The sequence below is a fragment of the Saccostrea echinata genome, unplaced genomic scaffold, assembly GCF_033153115.1.
Source record: "Saccostrea echinata isolate AGI-Se365-2 ecotype Australia unplaced genomic scaffold, CSIRO_AGI_Sech_v1 ptg000002l, whole genome shotgun sequence".
Lineage (NCBI taxonomy): Eukaryota > Metazoa > Mollusca > Bivalvia > Ostreida > Ostreidae > Saccostrea > Saccostrea echinata.
In genome coordinates this window covers 1645415-1668402 of record NW_026889751.1, presented here as the reverse complement: position 1 = coordinate 1668402, position 22988 = coordinate 1645415, and positions in this window count along the sequence as shown.

Here is a 22988-nt window from a genome sequence, read left to right as displayed (position 1 = left end):
CAAACTCCTAGGTCAATTTCAAAGGGTCAAAGTGGTTGGTATCCAAAGGAAGGTCTTGTCACAAGGATTACATATGTGAAGTATGAAAGCCCTAGCATCAACCATTCAAAAGTTATGGCCAAGGTTAAAGTTTTTCAAAAGTAGGTCAAAATCCTAGGTCAAGGTCAAAAGGTCAAAGTGGTGGTTGGTATCCAAAGGAAGTCTTGTCGCAAGGATTACATATGTGAAGTATGAAAGCCCTTGCTCCAACCATTCAAAAGTTATGGCCAAGGTTAAAGTTTTTCGAAAGTAGGTCAAACTCTTAGGTCAATTTCAAAGGGTAAAAGTGGTTGATATCCAGAGGAAGGTCTTGTCACAAGAAATACACATGTGAAGTTTGAAACCCTAAGCACCAACTGTTCAAAAGTTATGGCCAAGGTTAAAGTTTTTCAAAAGTAGGTCAAACGTCAAGGTCAAAAGGTCAAAGTTGTTGGTATCCAAAGGAAGGCCTTGTCGCAAAGAATACACATGTGAAGTTTGAAACCCCAAGCACCAACTGTTCAGAAGTTATGGCCAAGGTTAAAGTCTCATTAAATTTTGCGAAAGTGGGTCAAACTCCAAGGTCAAGGTCAAAAGGTCAAATATGATGGTACCCAAAGAAAGGTCTTGTCACAAGGAATACACATGTGAAATATGAAAGTCATAGCTCCAACCAATCAAAAGTTATGGGCAAGGTTAAAGTTGACAACAGACAAACGGACAAACAGATAAACAGACAAACAGACAGACAGGACAAAAACAATATACCCCCGGGATCTTTCGATCCGGGGCATAAAAAAGGGGTTAAAACCCTTCAGCAAAACCAGACAGAAATCTATTATATTCAGAGACATGATCGATAACCGATTCCTAAAAATCCTTACTTGAAAAGGATTTTGATTGCTTCTTTAGTAATACCACAACAAGAAGAGAGATGAGTTTTGCAGTCTGTTATTCAAAATTCAATAAAGCCTACATGAGACAGTGGATAAAAAGGCGAACATCAATCAGTTTAAATAGAAAGGTAATCAGTTTTTTTCCTATGGATATTAATTTTTTCACAATACGCTGTACAAAATATATTGGTGCTGTTGCAAGGATTATCGAAATCTTTTTTTACCTCTAGCAATTGGGTAAAAATAAAAAAAAAATAAAAAAGAAGCTCAGCAAGGACATCCTTTGGACATAAGGTGTAGCTTACTCAGTTTTTTTAAAAACATAGAAGAGATTTCTATAAAAAGATAGGATTAGATATTCAAGGGTAAATTAAACAAGCACTATGAATATATTCTTTAGCTTAAGGGTAAATTAAACCAGCACTATGAATATATTCTTCAGCTTTCAGGGAAAGCAAAAATAGAACAAAAACAAATGGACATCGTGAGATATTATTACTTTCAATAGTTCAACTGGTTATCCGTATCTCGTATTCTCGTGAACACTTAACATAAAGCAAATGACTGCTGAACAAGTGGAATATTTAAAGGGGTGGGGGTATTTTTCCCATAATTTTATCAGTCTCAACAAATTTAATAGCCTACACTAATTGAAATCCCTGATCGGTCGTTATAAATGGTGTTTTAATTAAAGGTTGTATCAACAATTTTTAAAAAATGGGACGGACAACTTCGGAAATGGATTTTTTTACGAACTTGAGCAACCTGTTTTACTTAAGCTATCATTTTGGGCTCTTTTTTTTTGGAGGGGGGGGGGGGTCGGAAATAAAAAATATATGTACAACATTTGATATTTTTTTCATAATAGTGACAGAAAAAAAAGTGATCATGGGGAAACATGAGTAACGTGGTATAAATGGTAATGCAGGTGAACTTCCCTGCATGACAATGCTTTGAAATAGGAGTGAATGGGAAAGACAGGAAAAACAAGTTAATTGTACTCTAAGCTTTCCTAGGCTAAATGATAAAAATACACATTATATGCTGACCCTAAGGGAATACTAAATTAAATGAAATATTGCGTGCAGCTATGTTGCATCATATATAATATCCGTGTGAGAATTTGATGAAGGATTTTATCTGCAGTACTTCCGGCCTTATCGTCCGTAGTGCATTGACCATCACGACGTGTCTCAACGGTTTCGCTACGCTCGTGGTATTATATTTATCTAAATACTTAAATGAAATTAACATACATCTGTTTTTTGTTTAAAATTGATTAAGGAATTATACATCAGAAATACCTTTTTTATATATATTTTAAATATTTCATTCTAGCAGCAAAATTCTGTTAGACGCCCTTGATGCTGATCAAAATTGGACAATGTCTTTGAAATTTTCCCGATTGGATTTGAATGGATGACATGTTATCATTACTTTAAGGAAACCCTATACTTACTGTGCTACTTTTGTGTGGGTTCCATGACAATGGGGTTTTAATAAATCAATGTGCCATCAGATGTTAGTATCACTCATATTAAGAAGACTATTATTCCTTTTGAAGGACCTATTTTTGAGTTTTATTTCTGACAATTTAGGAAATCAGTCGGAAGAAAACAACAATAATTAGATCCAAATACTTTAATCTAGGTATGAGCTTTCGTGTGTATGATGAGATTTATCTGGTATATTCTGTTCCGATCGAATTCAGTTATTGTCTTTAGCCGATGAAGTCCCAATGGATCAAGCTATATTTATTTAATGAAACATTTCATGTATCTAGGACTTAGAATCTGTTTATGTGACGTATATACTTAACTAGATTTTTTGCCGGGAATGCCAAGTCGAATATCTACTAATACAGTGCATTATAACAATTTTTAGACCGATCATGTCAATTGTAATATATTATATTTGAATTTTCAAAGAAGACTTACTATTCCAAATTTTTATGAGTTTACCCACCCCCATTCATCCTTTCTGTCTGACAACTTGGCAAGTATTGTCAAAATGTCTGCAATAAGCATATCATGTAAAAATCGAGAAAATTGTATGTGAAAGGTAGGCGTTCAGCCGGTTCTTGTGACGCCTGCAAAACTGTGTGAAATTATAATTATTTTTAAAAGTTTTTGTTGAGTTTAATGTAAGCTTGTTAGTACGAGTCGTTAACAATAATTTTCATTAAAATGATGAACACTTCAAATAATATTTTTTTTTATAGTCGAATGAAAAAATTAAAAGTTCTCATCTATCAAAAGTATGTTTTAAATGAAGAGAAGATTGACAATGTGTGATTCAGGAGAAATAGCAAGGCTAAATCCACAACTGTTTTCTGCAGCTGAAACTTTATTCCAGGCTTTTGCGGGAATAAACGGAGCTACTGCATGCTCGTGTCGACTTGGTACATTAAATGTATACAGGCGCTTTTCCTTTGGAAAATAGAATAATATTTGGATAATAGAAGGACAGAAAATTCAAGCCTTTAATGACTTGTGCTATATACAATATGAGGTATTTTTTCTGGCTTTTTAACCGTTGGCTAATGTTTACTAAATTATATAATAAAGAGAAATTTCTTTTTAAAATATAAATACTTAGAAGAAAAAAATACTAGTTTTTTTTCCTTTTTGATTAACTGTATTTATTTCACATCAAATTAAAACACTAATTGATTCAGATCTGTAGGAAGGAATGTGCGTTCAAAGAGGAAATACTTGTCTAGCAAAAAGCCAAAAAGGGAGGGGCATAGGAATATCACAGAGTAACCAGTTGTGCCTATTTATTATAATTGTTAATCATAAGAAGTACGAGAGGGAGACAGAGTAGGTAAGTTGCAGATCCATCGCACCTCCATCTACTCTCTCTCTCTTTCCCTCTCGGACTTCTTATCATTAACAATTAAAATTAATGGACACAACTGGTCACTCTGTGACAGGAAGTTCATATTTAGGGGACATAAGCCTAAAGACTCAAACTATACCTTGAAAAATGACGGTTATTTACACTTGCTTCTTGCAACCGTGGTCTGAAGGTTCGCGTAAAGGTAATACATGTACTCGTCATTTGACTTTATGAGATCAATATACCATATATATTTCCCTTACTTGCTGTGACGGTACATATTGTCGTTTTGTACATATTGTCGTTAGCGACAATATGTACCTACCCTCACTGCACATATTGTCGTCCATCGGTACATATTGTCGCCGGCTGAAAAGTTACACATGTACATATTGTCGCTGGCGACATTATGTGCCTCACCCTCACTGTACATATTGTCGCCCCACAGATATTGTTGCTCAAAGATTTCTTTTGTTGCTTATTTTTTTGGTAGTTTTGTGAATGTAACTGGTGTGTGAATCACACTGACGTGTCTCGTATGCTATTTGATGCAGCGTGATTGAGACGGTACATTTTGTCGTCTTGTTCATATTGTCGCCGACGACAATGTGTACCTACCCTCATATTGCCGTCCATCAGAACATGTTGCATGACAATGCACGGCAAATGAATGCTCGTTATAAATATAGCCAGAGAAAACGTAAACATCAAAATAGGCCATATACACTTAATTTGATCGCTGAAATATGGCTGAAATTTGGCCGACTCGGTGTTAAACAAATTGATAATAATCAATCAATCAATCCATATAAATATGACTAATCATTGCTTTGCTGTTTTTGAGAAGATAATTTCAAAAGAATCTTCCCAAATATTCCAATGTAAAACTTTGATCGCCCATTGTGGCCCGACCCTAGGCCCGGTTTGATTTGAAGATAATTGGATCTGCGCTACCTGAGGATGCTTCCACATAAGCATATCACTAATCACGGGCCTACTGCTGTTCTCAGTGGTGGATCCAGAAATTTCAGAACGGAAGGGGGGGGGGGGGGTGTTAGGTGCGGACGGTTCAGAATTTTTTTGACAAGCAAAAAAATGTTAAAAAGTCAATTATATGTAAAGGTGTGTTATTGAATACGTTAAGTAAATTCTTTAATTATGAAATTTTACCTGTGGAATAAATTGAGAGTATATACAAGTTAAACAAACAAAATTTACCAAAGCAGAGAAGAAAAAATCAAACCACCGGCTGGAGATTTCTGTATATATTCCGATGTAAAACGTGGATCACCCATTGTGGTCCCACCCTACCTCTAGGTGAACAAAATTGATTTTTGTTGTTGTTTGTTGTTATAATGTCCATGTCGATAATTTTTCATTCGTATGTAGACGTCTTCACTTGCCAGTGGAGGAAATTTAGACCTACACTTGGTACTCAGGGTCATTGAGCAGTGAGGAATCTTTTTCTTGCCAGCACCTTAAAATTGAACGTAAGCTATGTGACGAAGCTTTCACATAAGTATCAACTCTTCTGATCCAGTGCTTCTTGAAAAAAGAAGAAGATTTTTTCCCAAAATATTTAATGAAAAACTTTGATCACCTATTGTAGACACACCTTTCCCCCAAGGGACATAATCTGAATAAAACTGAATCTACACTTCATAACGAAGCTTTCACATAAGTTTCAACTTTTCTGACACAGTGGTTCTTGAGAAGATTTTAAAAAGATGTCGCTAAATTTTCACTTATTCTTAACGACTTCCCTTGAAAGAATCCATGACCCTTGAACAAACTTGAATCCCCTTTATCCACGGATCCTTTGTGGCAGGTTTGCCTGAAATTGTCCCAGTAGTTCTTGAGAAGAAGCTGAAATTGTAGAAAAATTTACAGGCAGAGGGACGGTCAAACAAAATGTGATCAGAAAAGGTCACTTGAACTTCCGGTTCAGGTGATGTGAAAATGTCTACCCCAACACTAAATATATCAGCACATGATTGTATTTAAGAATAACGCAAAATTATTTCTAAATAATCATTATTACTGAACAAAATAACTAATACAAGTATTCAATCTCCAAGTATATATTACAGGTAAAAAGAATAGGCTGATTTATCAAATATCTCAAGAATTATGTAATCTTGACATTTCATAGTGATGTACATCAATCCTGGACACAATTTTCTGACCAAAAAACCTTTTCCCTTCAGTATTGCGAGTAATTCTGTCTGTCTCCCTCCGTGCGTGTGAGTGTGTTTGTCAATCTCTCTTTCCTTTCTCAAGTAAATATTCGTCAAAACAAAGTATCGACGACAATATATGCCGCCCTTGACTGTACATATTGTCGCCGACGACAATATGTATTGGTGCTTGACTGTACATTTTGTCATCCATTATGCAGGAGGAAAATAAGGCTTGTCTCGGTACATATTGTCGCCGGCGACAATATGTACCGATGGACGACAATATGTGCGGTGAGGGTAGGTACATATTGTTGCCGACGACAATATGTACCAAACGACAATATGTACCGTCACATTTGCACATATACACAGTATCTAACCCACATACTAAAAATAGCGGAAGTTCTTGCGAAGTGTGTAAACAAACCGAGAGAAGAAAAGGTAGCTGTTAAATTGCAAGGTAAGCATTAATATTGACACACAAAGATTATGAATTAGTGAAATTTTCATTCAACATATCCCTCTGAATAAGTGTCAGTTGTTTGTTTTAAATTTGTACATGTATGAGTTTGTAAGTAGAAATTTAAAAAACGCAATCGTTTGCTCACATATTTACACATGCATGTAACGTTTGAACATTGTTTATAGTCCACAAGAGATACATGACTGTATAATTATTTCCCGAAATGGTACAAATTGAATATTGAAATATAAAACAATGTCATGTATGTTTTGGAGTTCTATATTTAAATGTCAAGATTTGAAATTAAACAGTAAAAGACACAGCTGTCATTGTAATAACTGTATGCGTCGTTTCAAACGAGATTGTTCGAATTGTGTTCGTTCCAAAAATAAACGCGCATTGTATTGACATGTAATTCATCAAACAAGAGATTCACAAGTCTTGACGGTCACACGAGTATTAAGTCCATACATACAATTAACTTCACAGTCAGGGAGTTTTATACTTCATTTAAACTTAATTTTTGCATCTAAATTTGAAAAGAATTAACAATATTGTTGTCAACAAGAGGCCCAAGGGCCTTAACGGTCAACTGAGTATAATACAACAATTTAGAGAATCCATAGAGTATAAAATGAACTGAAATGTGAACCTTTGTTGCCCAAAAGCAAGATAACAAAATAAATAGTCTAGTATTCATTAACAGTTCATAAATTAGGTTCTTATCTCTTCCCCATTTATCACTCTCACCATACAGTATATTAACAAACTATCAGTGCTTCTGTACTATTTTAATTCCTTGTTGATATCTCTTACATCGGCCTGTCTTGCTCTTTGATGAACATTTAATAAGACAAGTTATTTTTGTCTCATTTTTATTTATCTATTACTTACAAGTCTACCTGATCATTAAAACTATGAAAGGACTTTTTGTATTATATAATAAAAATTCTTGCATAATTCTCCTACGCTATTAACCTTTCAAGTACATTATTTACAGTGATTAATTATCAAAAGTAAATGGCAAAGGGGAATAACTCCTCTCAGTAGAATACAAAATAGAGCCCTGACATGGACCAGAACACTTGATCAAATGGTCCAGATGTTCAAAAATCTGGTAAAAAATACCCTTCCTTATTAAAACTTTCACTTTTTTTGCCTCTGATATGCACAGGTGCAGAGAAGATTTTTAAAGAAATAATGCATTTTAATACTACAGATTCATTATATTGACTATATTATTAATAGAGCCCCCCCCCCCCCCCCCACCAAGAAAAACCAGAGCCTCTCACCCTGGGACCAGAAGTTTGCTCATCATAAGTAATTACTTTGTTTATCTGCTTAACACTAGGAAGACAGGATTATTTAATAGAATTAATGCATTTTAACTAAATTATCAAGAGCCCCACCCTTACACCAGCACATCTGACCCAGGGGTCATGTAATTCACTACTGGAAGAAGCACTCTTGCTCATCATTACTATACACTTAGCTTCTTTGCTTTTTAACCACAATATTTTCAAAGAAATTTAGCTTTTCACTATATAATCAATAGAGCCCCCCCCCCTTTTCACAAGAACCCTTGACCCTGGGGCCATGAAATTCATAATTTTGGTAGAGTCACCCTTGCTTATCATAACTATGTATTCAATTTGTTCCAAAAATACCCAGGAGTAGAGAAGAAGATTTTCAAAGAAATAATGCACTTTCACTATATGATTTATAAAGCCCCGCCCTAGCACCAGAACCCCTGACCCTGGGGCCATGAATTTCACAGTTTTGGTAGAGTCACCCTTGCTTACCATAACAATGTATTCAATATCTTTCAATAATACCCAATAGTAGAGAAGAAGATTTTCAAAGAAATAATGCACTTTCACTATATGATCTATATAGCCCCGCCCTAGCACCAGAACCCGTGACCCTGGGGCCATGAATTTCACAATTTTGGTAGAGTCACCCTTGCTTATCATAACTATGTATTCAATTTGTTTCAATAATACCCAGGAGTAGAGAAGAAGATTTTCAAAGAAATAATGCACTTTCACTATATGATTTATATAGCCCCGCCTTCGCACCAGAACCCCTGACTCTGGGGCCTTGAATTTCACAATTTTGGTAGAGTCACCCTTGCTTATCATAACTATGTATTCAATTTGTTTCAATAATACTCAGGAGTAGAGAAGATTTTCAAAGAAATAATGCACTTTCACTATATGATCTATATAGCCCCGCCCTAGCACCAGAACCCCTGACCCTGGGGCCATGAATTTCACAATTTTGGTAGAGGGCTCAATGCTTATTACAATGATGCCAACAGTTTGACTTATTGATGTCCAGAAGTAAAGAAGAAGATTTTTAAAGATTGCATTATTTTTGGTGGTTTTAGCCCCATCCCTCAGGCCCCAGGGGGGCAGGGACCAAGAAATTCCCCAATTTTGTTCCCCTTCACCCATAAATGCTATATGCCAAATTTGGTTGAAATTGGTTAAGCGGTTTCAGAGAAAAAGCTAAAAATGTTCAAATGTTAACACACGACGCGCGCCGACGGACGAGAACGGATAGCAATCGGTCACCTGAGTGACTCAGGTGACCTAAAAATGGTAGCAACTGTCGCCAAGCGCTGGGCACTTTGAAGTGAAAGTTGCGGGGTTTTCGCATGTGGCCTTAAAAACCGAGGCCCCGTGTCACAGCAGGTGTTGGCACGATAAATATCCCTCACTGCTCATTTGCCCCGAGTGCCAAGTAATTATGTCTAAATTTGAAGTCCTCTTTATATGAGGTATATAAATTAAAGTCCAGGCTTTTTGACATCATCGACAGTTGTTTTTTCAATAAAAATGGAACTCGTAAATTTACTTACCTTGTAATTGGTCATTTTTTCAAAATTATTCAAAACATTCTGATTGTACTCATAAGTACTCTGAAGTTGATATTAAAAGATGATTGAGTTTCTGTTGGAAAACCCATGGGTACCCCCGTTGTAAGCAGGCCTTACTTTGACATTTAAACCTGCGTTACTTACGGAGGTACGGAATTGATAATAAATAAGAAAACCTAAATAGTGGTTAGAGTTATGGTGTAAGGGGCACTTACATTATTTTCCAACACAAGAGATGATTGGAGGTAGAATAACATTGCTTAAATTACCTTATTCATGAGAGATAGTATCTCCTTTTATTCTCATTTCTGAAGGAATCAAATAAAGAAGAAAAGACGTTCTGGAAGGAAGTAGTTGGTAAAGGTGCGAAGGGAGGGGTTAAAAGTAGGATTGTTGCCGTTCCCTTCCTCAACAACGTGATATGGGCTATGAAATGGCCCATTATTATCGTTTTATTAACTATTAAACTAAATATTTATACTACAAAAGAGCTTCCGTATATTTTCCTGGTGTAAAAGTAAGTCGTCGATTGTTAAAGTCAGCGCTTCTCGCAAAAGTCCATTACAAGTAAAAAATTATTACGCCCACCAAACTCCAAACAGATACGACAAATGAAATCTAAGAACTACTTTGACAGAAAAGCTGGCAATGTGCAACAGAACTCAAAGAAGGAGATCCAGTTATGATTCAGGATGGCAACGTCTGGAAACATGCCACCGTGAAGTCAAAACTTCACACACCTAGATCATACATTGTGCAGACCCCTGACAGTAAACTTTACAGAAGGAAAATGGTAAGACCTACACAATCAGCTCCATTGATGAGGAACATGTCGAAGGAAATTTGCAACCATTTGCAAATGTTGATGGAATTCCAACTCGAGCAAGACCACAGGATAAGTTCCGAAGCCTACCACTTCACCAGTCACAAATTCTTCCGATTCCGTCGAGTCTAAATCATTGCATGTCCATCCATCACTCAGCAAACAAGATCTGGGCGCATCGTCAAAGCACCTGTCAAGTATTCTAATTGTGAAATGTGATTGTGAAGTCTTGTGTGAAGCATGTAATGGACTTATGTAACCTTATGTTTTATTTGTGAAGGGGCAGAATCCCCATATATGGTTTGAGGGTAGTGCACCCAGTGAAAACCACATTGTGATTTGGTTATGTGTTTACAATCTGAAATTTGTTCTGTTCATTCAAAACTCTTGTACCAATTTCATCCATTCCATTCATATTAAAGTTAGATCCCTATAGAAAATAATATTGGAATCTCTATGTAAATTTTATCTTTTATTTCGCACTTCACATCACACACTTTTATTTATATTATTCATTCAGTAAACTTAAGGGGGGAGATGTCATGTATGTTAACTGTAATCCGGAATTATATTCGATTCCGTCATGCGTAGTTAGTCTTATAAAAGATGGAAACTTCCATGTGGTTGTTGATACAACACGTGAAGATATGACACCGTCTCAACATCGCTTCCTTAATATTTTACCTACCATTTTCGATATCACTTTACAGAGAGAACGCCTTAAATGCCTTATCTGTAAACAATTATCATCAAATCAGTTTCTTACCACCAACCTGTACAATGCATTTTTTTTCAGAAATAACATCTTGATTTTTTTTACAACTTGAGTTACTTCTGTCCTAAACCAAATTCAAATTGAATTTTGTCTTAAAGGCCAACACCAATTTAAATGGGAAAAACGAAAGTTAGTAATGGGTACCACCTCTTCTTTCATTGCTATTTCCATGATTATTCAAGGCATCTAGCCTTTTTCTTTTAAGTTTCTTTCACGGGTGAGCATAAAATGCACTCCTCCCTACCACAATTTGCATTAAAAATTTATAATTCCCATTTTTCTCTCTCAAAGAACAATATTAAAAGTTTATTTCCTATTGCCCTTAAACAACATGACAATTGCTATAGTTCTTGTTTTGATCTTGTCACCTAGTGGGTCCAAAACACCATCGTAAATCATATTTTAAAAAGTTACGATGTCAATATAATGTGGCGATGCATGATGCACGAGAATTAACATTTGTGCGAGTACTTATTTAGGAATGTACTCTGGAAACAATTCTTCGGGTATCTCAATTACTTTTTTCTCAAATATCAATGTACTGTTAAACCAATTTAATTGAACAAGAGATGAAAATGGTTGGGAAGATAACCCCAATTAAATTATGTATTGGAAAAAAAAGTTTGTAGTCTATTTTTGACTTTTGTATCACAATATTTTGAAAATATATTGAATTACTGAAATATCCTTCCTAGTCCGTAGGACTGAAGCATTGTAAGCCCCCTTCTTTACTCCTAACGAAAATATTAACGGAAGTGAATTCGAAGGAATTTCAGAAGTACCGTTCAACAGCTTATTGGAGAGGTGGTGTTAATCTGATGTGAATACTTACCTTTAGAAAAGAAGATGGACGTATTTGGCGTGTGATCTGCAGGGATCATGAGTACGAAACATTTAAAATTTAAATGTCCACGGTTTGGTCGACCGACCACAGCTGGACAGGCTTTACAAAGTTACACAATAGGAAAATGTTACATTTTGTTTGAAATAACGTCAAATTGTAATATTTCTGTCCGTTTATCTTAATAATCAACCTTAAACAAAGTAATGCTTCACATAAGTAATAAACACCTACAAGATAAATAGATGCTGTCATGAGACAGTAATACCCGCACTAAGTGTTTGCCTCTAAATGCACACTCCTTCATATTGGGCCTACCAAGGAAAATGCCAAAATAATTCTATAATTTACACAGTACATGTTTTCGTCAAATCGAGCATAAAATGCTCAGGTGACCATGTGACCTATGAGCCTCTTATAGGTATTTCCTTTACTTAATTCATTACCAGTCTGAAATAACAGAATTTAATTAATGATGTAAATTAGGTTTTGATAAAAGGGGGGGGGGGAATAAATTTTTGGCCCATAATTGAACTTTTTAAATTTATTTTCTCAACAACAAATAATATTATTTTAGTACAAAGCGTTTTTAATGAATTTATCAAAATGTGCAAACTTTTTTTTAGTATTTAATTAGGCAAAAACCCTCTTGAAAATCCATACCCAATCAATTTTGACACCCCCCCCCCCCACACACACAATTTGCCTGTTTTTGGAAATAGCTCTAGATGGAAAAGTTATGTTAAAAACATCGCTTGTAATGATAAGTTAAAATTTGTTCTTGTACTGTACATGTATGTGAACACCTTTTTGAAAATTTCTTCATCACATTGGGCTTGCGTCACCCTACTAGTACTAGTTTTACCATTATCATTTTTAGATTGCATATGCATTCAGCAAACCTCGGCTGATTCCATCACCTTCATCAAACGTTAGAACGTTAGATAAGGTACGAATCGGCCGAGGTGTGCCGAGTTATTGCACATGGTGCAGTGGTGTAATCATCATTACATGTATATCAGTAGGAATTAATTCATTTTGTGTTTTAATTGGATTGACAGGACCTATGACAGTTGGTAAGTACAAATTTAAGTATAGATTGGGGTAAAATAAACCGAAATGGAAATGGTCAGCTTAAAAAGGATCAAAGATCATCGATGCCACAGTAGACGTATTTCACATTCTGAAGAGTTATCTCCCGTTGTCGACATTACATTCAATTACATGCACAGATCCAGGATTTTTTTCCGGGGGAGGGGGGGGGGGGGGTCCACACCTCAGTCAAAAAAATTTCCAGCCCATAATTTCCTGACAAGCAAAAAAAAACAAAAACAAAACAAAACAAAACAAAACAAAAACAAAAACAACAACAAAAAAAAAAAACAAACAAAATAAAAATAATGATGGTGGGGTCCGTTTTTTATAGGGGGGAGTCCATGGACATTTTTTTATTTGCTTCTGTAAATCAGTATAATCATAGTCCTATTTAAATAACTCTGCAAATTCCAAGGGGGGGGGGGGAGGCGGGAATCTCCCTACCAGCTCCCTGTCCCTGAAATGACAAATGGTCATGTGACTCCCAAATAGTACAAAACTTTTCCATTTGACTTAACATAATTTTGTTTCTTGTGTTATTATGTTATGTATATCTAATGGTTTAAGGTTATGAAGGTCATCCCCACTCTCTTAATGAACTGGAAATGTTCACAATATGACTTCATCAAATTAGATAAAAGTGCATCAATGATAAGATTGCTTGACATTTCATTCATGAATTTGGGTTAACCAATGTACCCTCCTAGAATTAGGAATGAAAATCATTCAAAGAGATGGACCATTAAACCATTTGTATATATTCACATTTTTTTTTATATCAAAGCAAAGTATTAGTTTGCATACATAAACAAACAGGGGTCTGGGAAGGGGCGAGGGGAAGGAGTTATCTCTTTACGTCTTAATTGTTGAAAACTCCTAAAATGAATGTTAACTTCTAATCTGACTTGTACGTCTTCATTATTTTTAAGTGGTGGTGTCTCCATAATATGAGTGAAAATTCCTGAGAGGGACATTTAACAACAAACAAACAAATGACTTAAAAAACACAATATACATGTGTACATGTTTATTAGTCAACAGATATACTTCTGGTCATATCTCTAGTTCTCCCTTGAATTAGAAATGATGATATAAATATTTTAATAAATGATTAAGAGTTGAAAAGGTTGTGGATCTTAAAACTGACTAAGTTCTGTTGTTGAATTAGCTATACCAGTTTAGCTTATTTTGCTACTCAAAGCACATTGATTAACTATTTTTAATAATACTGTTTTCTGAAATGTGCAGTTTTTTTCAACATGGATACAAGTCATACATTTTCAGCTTCTTAAAACAATGCATGAAAAAAAAACTGCTTTTCAAATACTGTAACTCTTTCCAAGTACTTGTGATCATAAGTTCTTAGCTCACTTGAGTTTTTCTGGTTTCCTGATCACATTTTGTCTGTCATTCATCTGAAAATTTGGTGGTATCATTTAAAAAAGTCTTATCAAGAACCACTGACTGGGCCCAAAAAGTTGAAACTTTCTTTTACATAGACTTAGTGTAGATTCAATTTTGTTCAAATTATGACCCACTGGGGTAGGGTGGGGCCACATATGGGGATCCAAAGATTTACATAGAAAAATGCAGGGGATTTTTTTCCATCATAAATCTTCTTCTCAAGAACAGCAAGGGCATTATTGACCCCCGTTTTCGCGAAAGGGACCTAGGGGACATTAAATCTCATTTGTCTGTCAGTCTGTCTGTTTGTCAGTCTGTCCATCTGTCACAATATTGAATAAATTTAATCTTGGTCATAACTTTTGAATAATAAGAGATAGGGCTTTCATATTTCACATGTACATAACCTGTAAGAACTTTCTAAATGTACAATGATCCTTGAACCCATGCCCATGACCTTGAAGTTTGACCTACTTTTCAAATAATTTAACATTATTTTAAATTGATCATTTTGAAAGAGAAAAGATAGGGCATTCATATTATACATGTATATTACCTGTGACAAGACCTTTCTAAATATATCATGACTTTTGACTTTGTGACATTGACCTTGAAGTTTAACCTATTTTTCAAAAATGTTATATTTCCTAATAACTTTTGATTGAGAAGAGATAGGACATATTTGATATGTACATTACCTGTAACAATACGTTTCCGAGCATGCTATGATTCTATACCCCTTGACCTTGATGTTTTACCTAATTTTAAAAAAATTTAACTTTGGTGATTACTTTTGAATGACATATGATAGGGCGTGCATATTTGAAACAATATGTCATAAATAATGGCATCCCATCCACTAGGACACAGAAAGCAGGGGACCACAATTCTTTGAATTTGCTTGTTAGTCATTTTGATATGGAAACATATAGTGTAGATTCAAGTTTTTTATGCCCTGCCATGAAATAATGTTTGTCATGTCTGACTTCAATCAAACTTCATATGCTGATACATACTGATGTAAGCTTTTCAACTGCATCAACCTTTTTGACCTTGACCTCACTTTTCTTAAATTCGTGTCTAGATCAGTTTTGAAGAAACAATTCAAGATATATTTATCAAACTTCACATGCTGATACATACTGCTGAGAGCTATCAATTGCATCAACTTTTTTTGACCTTGACTTTTCCTTTGACCTTGACCTCAGTTTTTTAAATTAGTGTTTATCTACATTTTAAATACACCATATATGATATTTTTATCAAACTTCATATGCTAATAGTAAATACATACTGATGTAAATTTTTCAACTGCATCAACATTTTGACCTCAACCTTTCCTTTGACCTTGACCTCTCTTTTCTTTAATAAGTGTTAAGCTCAGTTTTAAATAAATCATTCAAGATATTTTTATCAAACCTAGTATGCTGACATGTATTAGTGAGAGCTATTCAACTGCATTGAAAACTTTCCACTTTACACTTTCCTGTGACCTTGACCTCCCTTCTCTTTAAAATGTATTTTGCTTAGTTTTAAAGAAACAATCTAAGATATTTTTTATGTAAGCATGCACTTATCCATAATTTGGTGAGAATTTATCATCTATATCCATTTTTTTTTAAGATTTTAGTTTCAATTTTAAAGAAACTATTCAAGATATTCTCATCAAACTTCATACACTCTTTCAAATTCTCATGTTGCATCAGTAATATACATTCGGCGGGGCATTTATGTCCTATGGACATATTTCTAGTTTTCAAATCATGACCTCCGAGGATAGGGTCAGGCCACAATAAGGGATCAAAGTTTTATATAGGAATAAAAGGGAAAAAAAATCTTCAAAATTCTTCTTTTCAACATGTTCAAGAACAACAAAATCATGATTAATATGAAAACATTCTCAAGAAGTGTAGATTCAAGTTTGTACAAATCATGACGCCATGGGTTAGGGAGGGGCCATTTTTTTCCTGCCCCTATTTGCCATCCACATGGAAATACAAATTTTAAAACCATTTTATACATCCACAGGACAAAATCAATCATCTTGCAAATGATCATGATTTAAGGCTAATGCATAAAATAGAAGGGAAGTTCTTTTAAAAAAAATTTGACCCCCATTTGACCCCCAGGGTGAAAATGAAAATTCCGAAACCTTACTGCACATCTACATGACACCACCAACCATCTCCCAAAAGATGTTTAGGCTACTGTGTAAAATGTAGGAGGAGTTCAGGGAACCAGGGGCTTTTTGCATAAAAAGCGTCGTTTTTCGACCCCCGTTTGACCCCTAGGGTGAAAATGAAAATTCCGAAACCTTACTGCACATCTACATGACACCACCAACCATCTCCCAAAAGATGATTAGGCTACTGTGTAAAATGTAAGAGGAGTTCAGGGAACCAGGGGCTTTTTGCATAAAAAACGTCGTTTTTCGACCCCCGTTTGACCCCCAGGGTGAAAATGAAAATTCCGAAACCTTACTGCACATCTACATGACACCACCAACCATCTCCCAAAAGACGTTTAGGCTACTGTGTAAAATGCAAGAGGAGTTCAGGGAACCAGGGGCTTTTTGCCTAAAAACGTCGTTTTTTGACCCCCATTTGACCCCTAGGGTGAAAATGAAAATTCCGAAACCTTACTGCACATCTACATGACACCATCAACCATCTCCCAAAAGATGTTTAGGCTACTGTGTAAAACGTAGGAGGAGTTCAGGGAACCAGGGGCTTTTTGCATAAAAAACGTCGTTTTTCGACCCCCATTTGACCCCCAGGATGAAAATGAAAATTCCGAAACTTTACTGCACATCTACATGACACCACCAACCATCTCCCAAAAGATGATTAGGCTACTGTGTAAAATGTAAGAGGAGTTTGAGAAAGAAGAGTGTGACAGACGGACGGACGGACAGACAAGAGTAACAACAATATACCCGAACTTTCTTTAGAAAGTGCGGGTATAATAACGGTATAGTTAAATGCAAAAAGTATCAGTAGGTTGGAAGATTTGCTTTCGCTCTCGATGCAACAGAACCAGAATTTATCCATTTTAAAATAAATCAGTACAAAATACAAAAGAATTGATTGTTTGCATTTAAGAAAAATATTAACGCTCCGTGCGAGGATCGAACCAAAAAACTTTCAACTCGATTGCAGTGGACAGGTAATGCATATGTAGCTATCATCGCCACACATAAACCTGGATTAAGCAGCGCATTTACACATTGGATTTTTTTTTTTAAAGTTCATTTTTTATGGTCTGTGGGTTTTCTCTCCACTTAAAAAATGATTGTTTCCTTGAACGAGATTGCATACAAATAACGTTTAAAAATCATGGAGAGATGACCCAGAGATAGCAAATTTTTAGAAAAATGTGTTTGTACCAAATGAAATGAATCATCTAGCCCATTTTCAAGTTATTTTTTAGCAAATCAAAACACAATATCAGGAAAATATTTCCCTTTCCTTTTTTAGAGGAACCCGATACATCAAAAGAATGCTAAAATATCATGTGACAGACCAAAATTGCGCCAAAATTCCTGCCGAATGCCAATCAAAAGCGCCTTCGTTCTTTGAAAACACACAAATTTTACACAAAATCAATAGCATTAAAACTTACGACTTTTCAACACACACATTATACAGCCGTTCCTCAAGATAAATAAAGACTATGACTTTTTGATATCATACACGACGATTCCTAAATAAAAATGGAACATGTAACTAACTGAATTGGCTGATCTACGAAGTCAGATAATTGATCTAAAAACATAAACACGATCTTCTTACATCAGTGGGCCTATGTGACGTCATAAAACAAAATCAAGAAAGATAAGCGGGTAAAAGTATTTAAGTGGAATAGTTTTCACCTTTATTTCGCAGTAGAGTAAAGACCAAAAAAGATTACTGCACGTAATTTAACATTTTTTCACATACACCATTTGGTTTAAAAGTGAAATCCTGTTTCCAGAAGTCTCTGATAAGACTGTAGCTCCACTGGTTTTTACTTAAGTAGAGACAAGCTAATTCAGAGAATTTGTGTCTCCCGCTTAGAGAAAAAAAGAGCATGCGCAGTTCTATGGGGGGGACTCCCCCCCCCCTTCCCGGTTTTGTAGAATTATTAGATGTATACATGTATATACATGTCATGTATAGAGAAATATATGGAGATAACGAACAGTATTCAAGCTCAAAAGACCATTAAACATCAGGTGCCATGGAGGAGTGAGCATCCCCTGCCGACCGGTCATACCCGCCGTGTGCTCCTTGTCATGATCGGGAAATAACAGGAAAATCCTTCGACAATTCAGTGTATAAATAATGGCCTAACAATGAGTATGAAAAACGTCAGTCAGCATTTGACTCAATGATAAATTGTATTTGCTGACTAGGTCATTGTATCGACCATAGAACTTACGAAATGATGACTTTAAACGAGACTGCTGATATTCTTGTTTCATCAACTTGTTTGTTAAAAAATTACCTCCTTTTAGAAATTCTGCATACGTAGAGCATGCTCTTGTGTATCGAATCAACTGAGAGATATAAACCCCGTGTGCAGGTGATGAAGGTATATTGCTGCATAAGTAAGGGAAGTTGACGATTGAAAAGTTAAAGTCATCACGTTTATCATAAAGCTTGCTTGTTAGATTACCACGAACATCTTTTTCAAGTAAAATATCCAAATATGAAACAGATGTGTCAGACTCTGTGGTATCTTTTATCTTAAGCTCATAAGCAAATAAAATATGCCAATATTGATATAAAGAATTGACTTTATTATTCTTTAATATCAAGTATAGAAGATTCTTTTTACATAGAATATTTATCACACTGTAATAATGATTTTATGAGTTTGTACACGTCAGAAGTCATAACTTTTTCATGTAGAATACTATCATCTAGTAAATAAAAAAAATCCAAAAAAAGGATCGTCCGGGATTTGAACCCGGAACCTCTCACTTGCTAAGCAAGAATCATACCCCTTGACCACGGAGTAATATACAGTAAACAACCTAATTCAGAGAATTTATTTCCCCCGCTTAGGGAAAAAAGAAGAGCATGCGCAGTTCGGGTGGGGGGGGGGGTCTTACCCCTGAATTTGTAGAATTATTAAATGTATACATGTATATTGAAGCAAATAAAAATGCCCATAGGATATAAAGATTTGATTGCTTATTGTTTAATATGTGTATAGAAGATTCTTTTTATATCATATTAGAATATTTATCACACTGTAATAATGACTTTAAGAGTTTGTACACGCCAGACGTCATAACTTTTTCATTTCACATGTTGAATACTATCATTTAGTAAATCAAAAAAAAAAAAAGGATTGTCCGGGATTGGAACCAGGGACCTTTCATTTGCTAAGCAAGAATCATACTCCTAGACCACAGGGGCACTTGATTATAAAGCAAATTAAATGCAAACATTAGGTCATATGTAATGTTTATATTCACGTTCGATATTGTCAACATTTTACACAATACATGGTGTCTTATTTAGCCTTTACTAAACAGTTCTAATAGATGTAATAAGAATATAAAGTCTGCTGACAACCTGTATTATACGTAATAACTCTCCACATGCCTCTGTGCTAAAATTGTACATTTTAAACGAAATTCACAGAAATTTCTTCCTTTTTTTTTGTAACCAAAAAATAAAAGACAAAAAGTAAGTAAAATAACGCATGTATTGCAGATTGAGATTTGGAAACTTTCCACCATGCACAACATTTGCCTTTCATCAGTAAGCGCTGAAGAATTTGCGTCCAAACTCGAACAGTTCTACTGCAAAGCTAGACCTTGCAAACACCAAATGAAGAGTATCATAAAAAATACTTTGAAAGGCATACAAATTTTGACAAAATCTTTATACGTTTTTACATGCTAAAATTCTTTCAATTTCTTAACAATTTCATTTTTCTTTCTTTTTGATTTGTTCAAGGTTAAAATAAAAATTTGAATCTCATGACCCTTTTAGAATATAACTCAACAAGTTAAAATTACTTTGTTTCAATATAATATTATTGGGAAGAACGTTGTCCAGAATTTACGGTTTTGAACTAATTTATATTGAAAGGCACATTGATCTCATATGCGCAGTTTCTTTGAAGTCTTTGTAAAATAACATTAAATATACCAAAATCAGTCATTTACGCCATCATCAGGGCATTCGTATACTTGTTTCCTGCTAAAGGCTTGGGTTTTGTCTTAATTAAGCACAGAGTGACAATTAACCGTCATATTTCATTAAAATAGCTATGAAAAATTGTCATAAAGCTAATTAAGCTTGCGACTGAAATTAACTTACTACGCATATAGTCTGGCTGCGTTGATATTTTTCTTAACATCAAAACATGTGAATACAGGTCTAAACAAACCTTTACCTGTATCATTGGTTGCAGGCGTGGTGCAGTGGTTTAAGCGTTTGCTCTTGAGTCGCGGAGTAAGTAGTTGATCCTTAAGTAGCAGGTTCAAATTCCACTGCGGGACGTGTAGAGCGGTCCCTCAGATGAGACCTATAAACCGAGGTGCTGTGTCACAGTAGGTACTGAATGCTGACACGAAAATATCCCCCACTGCTCAATGGCCCCGAGTGCCGAATACAGGTCTAAATTTACCCCCTGTGCTAAAAATAGTGCCAAGCGACTTTTAATACAATGAATTAAAACCAGCTAATTCAGAGAATTTGTGTCCCCCGCTTAGGGAAAAAAGAAGAGCATGCGCAGTTCTGGGGGGTGGGGGTCGGACCCCCCCTCCCCTGGATTTGTAGAATTATTAAATGTGTACATGTATATTGAAGCATATAAATAATGCCAATATGAATATAAAGATTTGATTGCTTATTCTTTAAAATGTGTATACATAGAAGATTCTTTTTATATAGAATAATTATTATACTGTAATAATGATTTTATGAGTTTGTACACACCAGACGTCATAACTTTTTCATTTCAAAAGTTGAATACTATCATTTAAATAATAATAATAATTTAAAAAAAAAAGGATTGTCCGGGATTTGAGCCCGGGTCTCTCGCTTGCTAAGCCAGCATCATACCCCTAGACCACGGAGGCACTTGATTAAACGACAGATTAAATTCAAACATTAGGACACATATAATGTTTAAATTCACGTTCGATATTGTCAAAATTTTACACAATACATTGTTGTCTAATTTAGCCTTTACTAAACAGTTCTAATAGATATAATTAGAATATAAAGTCCGACGACAACCTGTATTTTACGTAATAACTCTCTACATGCCCCTGTGCTAAAAAAATGCCAAGCAGCTTTTAATACAATAAAAAAAAAAACGGGGCTGGACACTTCGAGAGGGGCGAGAGAGGCCCTAGGGAGTTATGGTATAAAATTTCATTGCAAAAGCTCAAAAGCTTCTTGAGATATCGCCCGGAAACGGAAGTGTTACACATAGACGGAATTTATGAATTTACGACCTTGAACTTTGACCTTTCGACCTCAAAATCAATAGGGGTCTTCCTTAGGCCACAGGGAGTTGTTAAGTAAAATATCATTGTAAAAGCTCAACGGATTCTCAAGATATCGCGCGGAAACGAAAGTGTTAAAACAGACAGAATTTATGACCTTGACCTTTTCACCTCAAAATAAATAGGGTTCTTTTTTAGGCCATAGGGAGTTGCTATGCAAAATTTCACTGCGAAAGCTCAAAAGGTTCTCGAGATATCGCGCGGAAACGAAAGTGTTACAGAGAGACAGAAATACAGACGGACGGACGGACAGACAGACCCAAATTAATATCCCTTGGTTATTCATTACATTTCTGATTTTCAACTTTTTTCCCCTTATAAATTGCTATTAAGGTTTGCTCTCTCTCTCCATTTAGGCTAGTCTTTGCCAATTGATGAGGATCTCAGATTCAAAAGAGGACTTCACTGTTGAATTTACATTGCGGCTCTCAAATAAACGTTCTCAAACTAAAACAAGTACTAACAATCAACAGTGCATTAAAAGATGATTATATTTCTATCTTGTCAACAGGTTATGGGAAGTTCTTGATATTTGAAATCCTTCCTTTTGTTGATTTTTGTTTATATAATAGACAGTGTTTAAAGAGCGTTTAGAGAGGAGCACATGCCATGGTTTCATTCCATCTGGATGGCCTATGCTCAACTGTCAGATTCTCCGTATTCAAAATGCAAGAACGAACCGTCTTTTGAAGAAAGATGATTATTAGTACATTAAAAACAAAGAAGTTTGCAAGAAATAAATAAAACTAGCTGTGTCGTAACTCCACTTCCCACAGTGGAATTCGAACCCGAGACGTAAGGATCAACTTCTTACTCCGCGACTAGAGCAAACGCTCTAACCACTTCGCCGCGCCCCTGACTGGTAAATGACCAATTGTTTTCACTATCATTAAAGGCATTATAATTTTTAAGCCGTTCCCTTTTTAATATTGCCACAAGGGGCATATATATTTCTCAAACATTTTTTGTTTTCTTTTTTCTTTTTTTTTTTGCCAATTCCAAGGATTATATAAATTGATTCCAACTTCAGATAATACACAAATACTCTATTGAAAATGTTAATTTGCAATGGTAATTAATATTATGTACTATAAATGAAGTTTTGATCATTGATTAGCTTATCTTGATCACTGTGTGCACATCAATCAAATTATAACGTATATATATTTATATACAAGATTCTGAAATGAAGAATTTTCCCCCATCTTGATCTGGTTATGAAAAAAATCAAAATGTACAGTCTCTTTAATCTTGATGC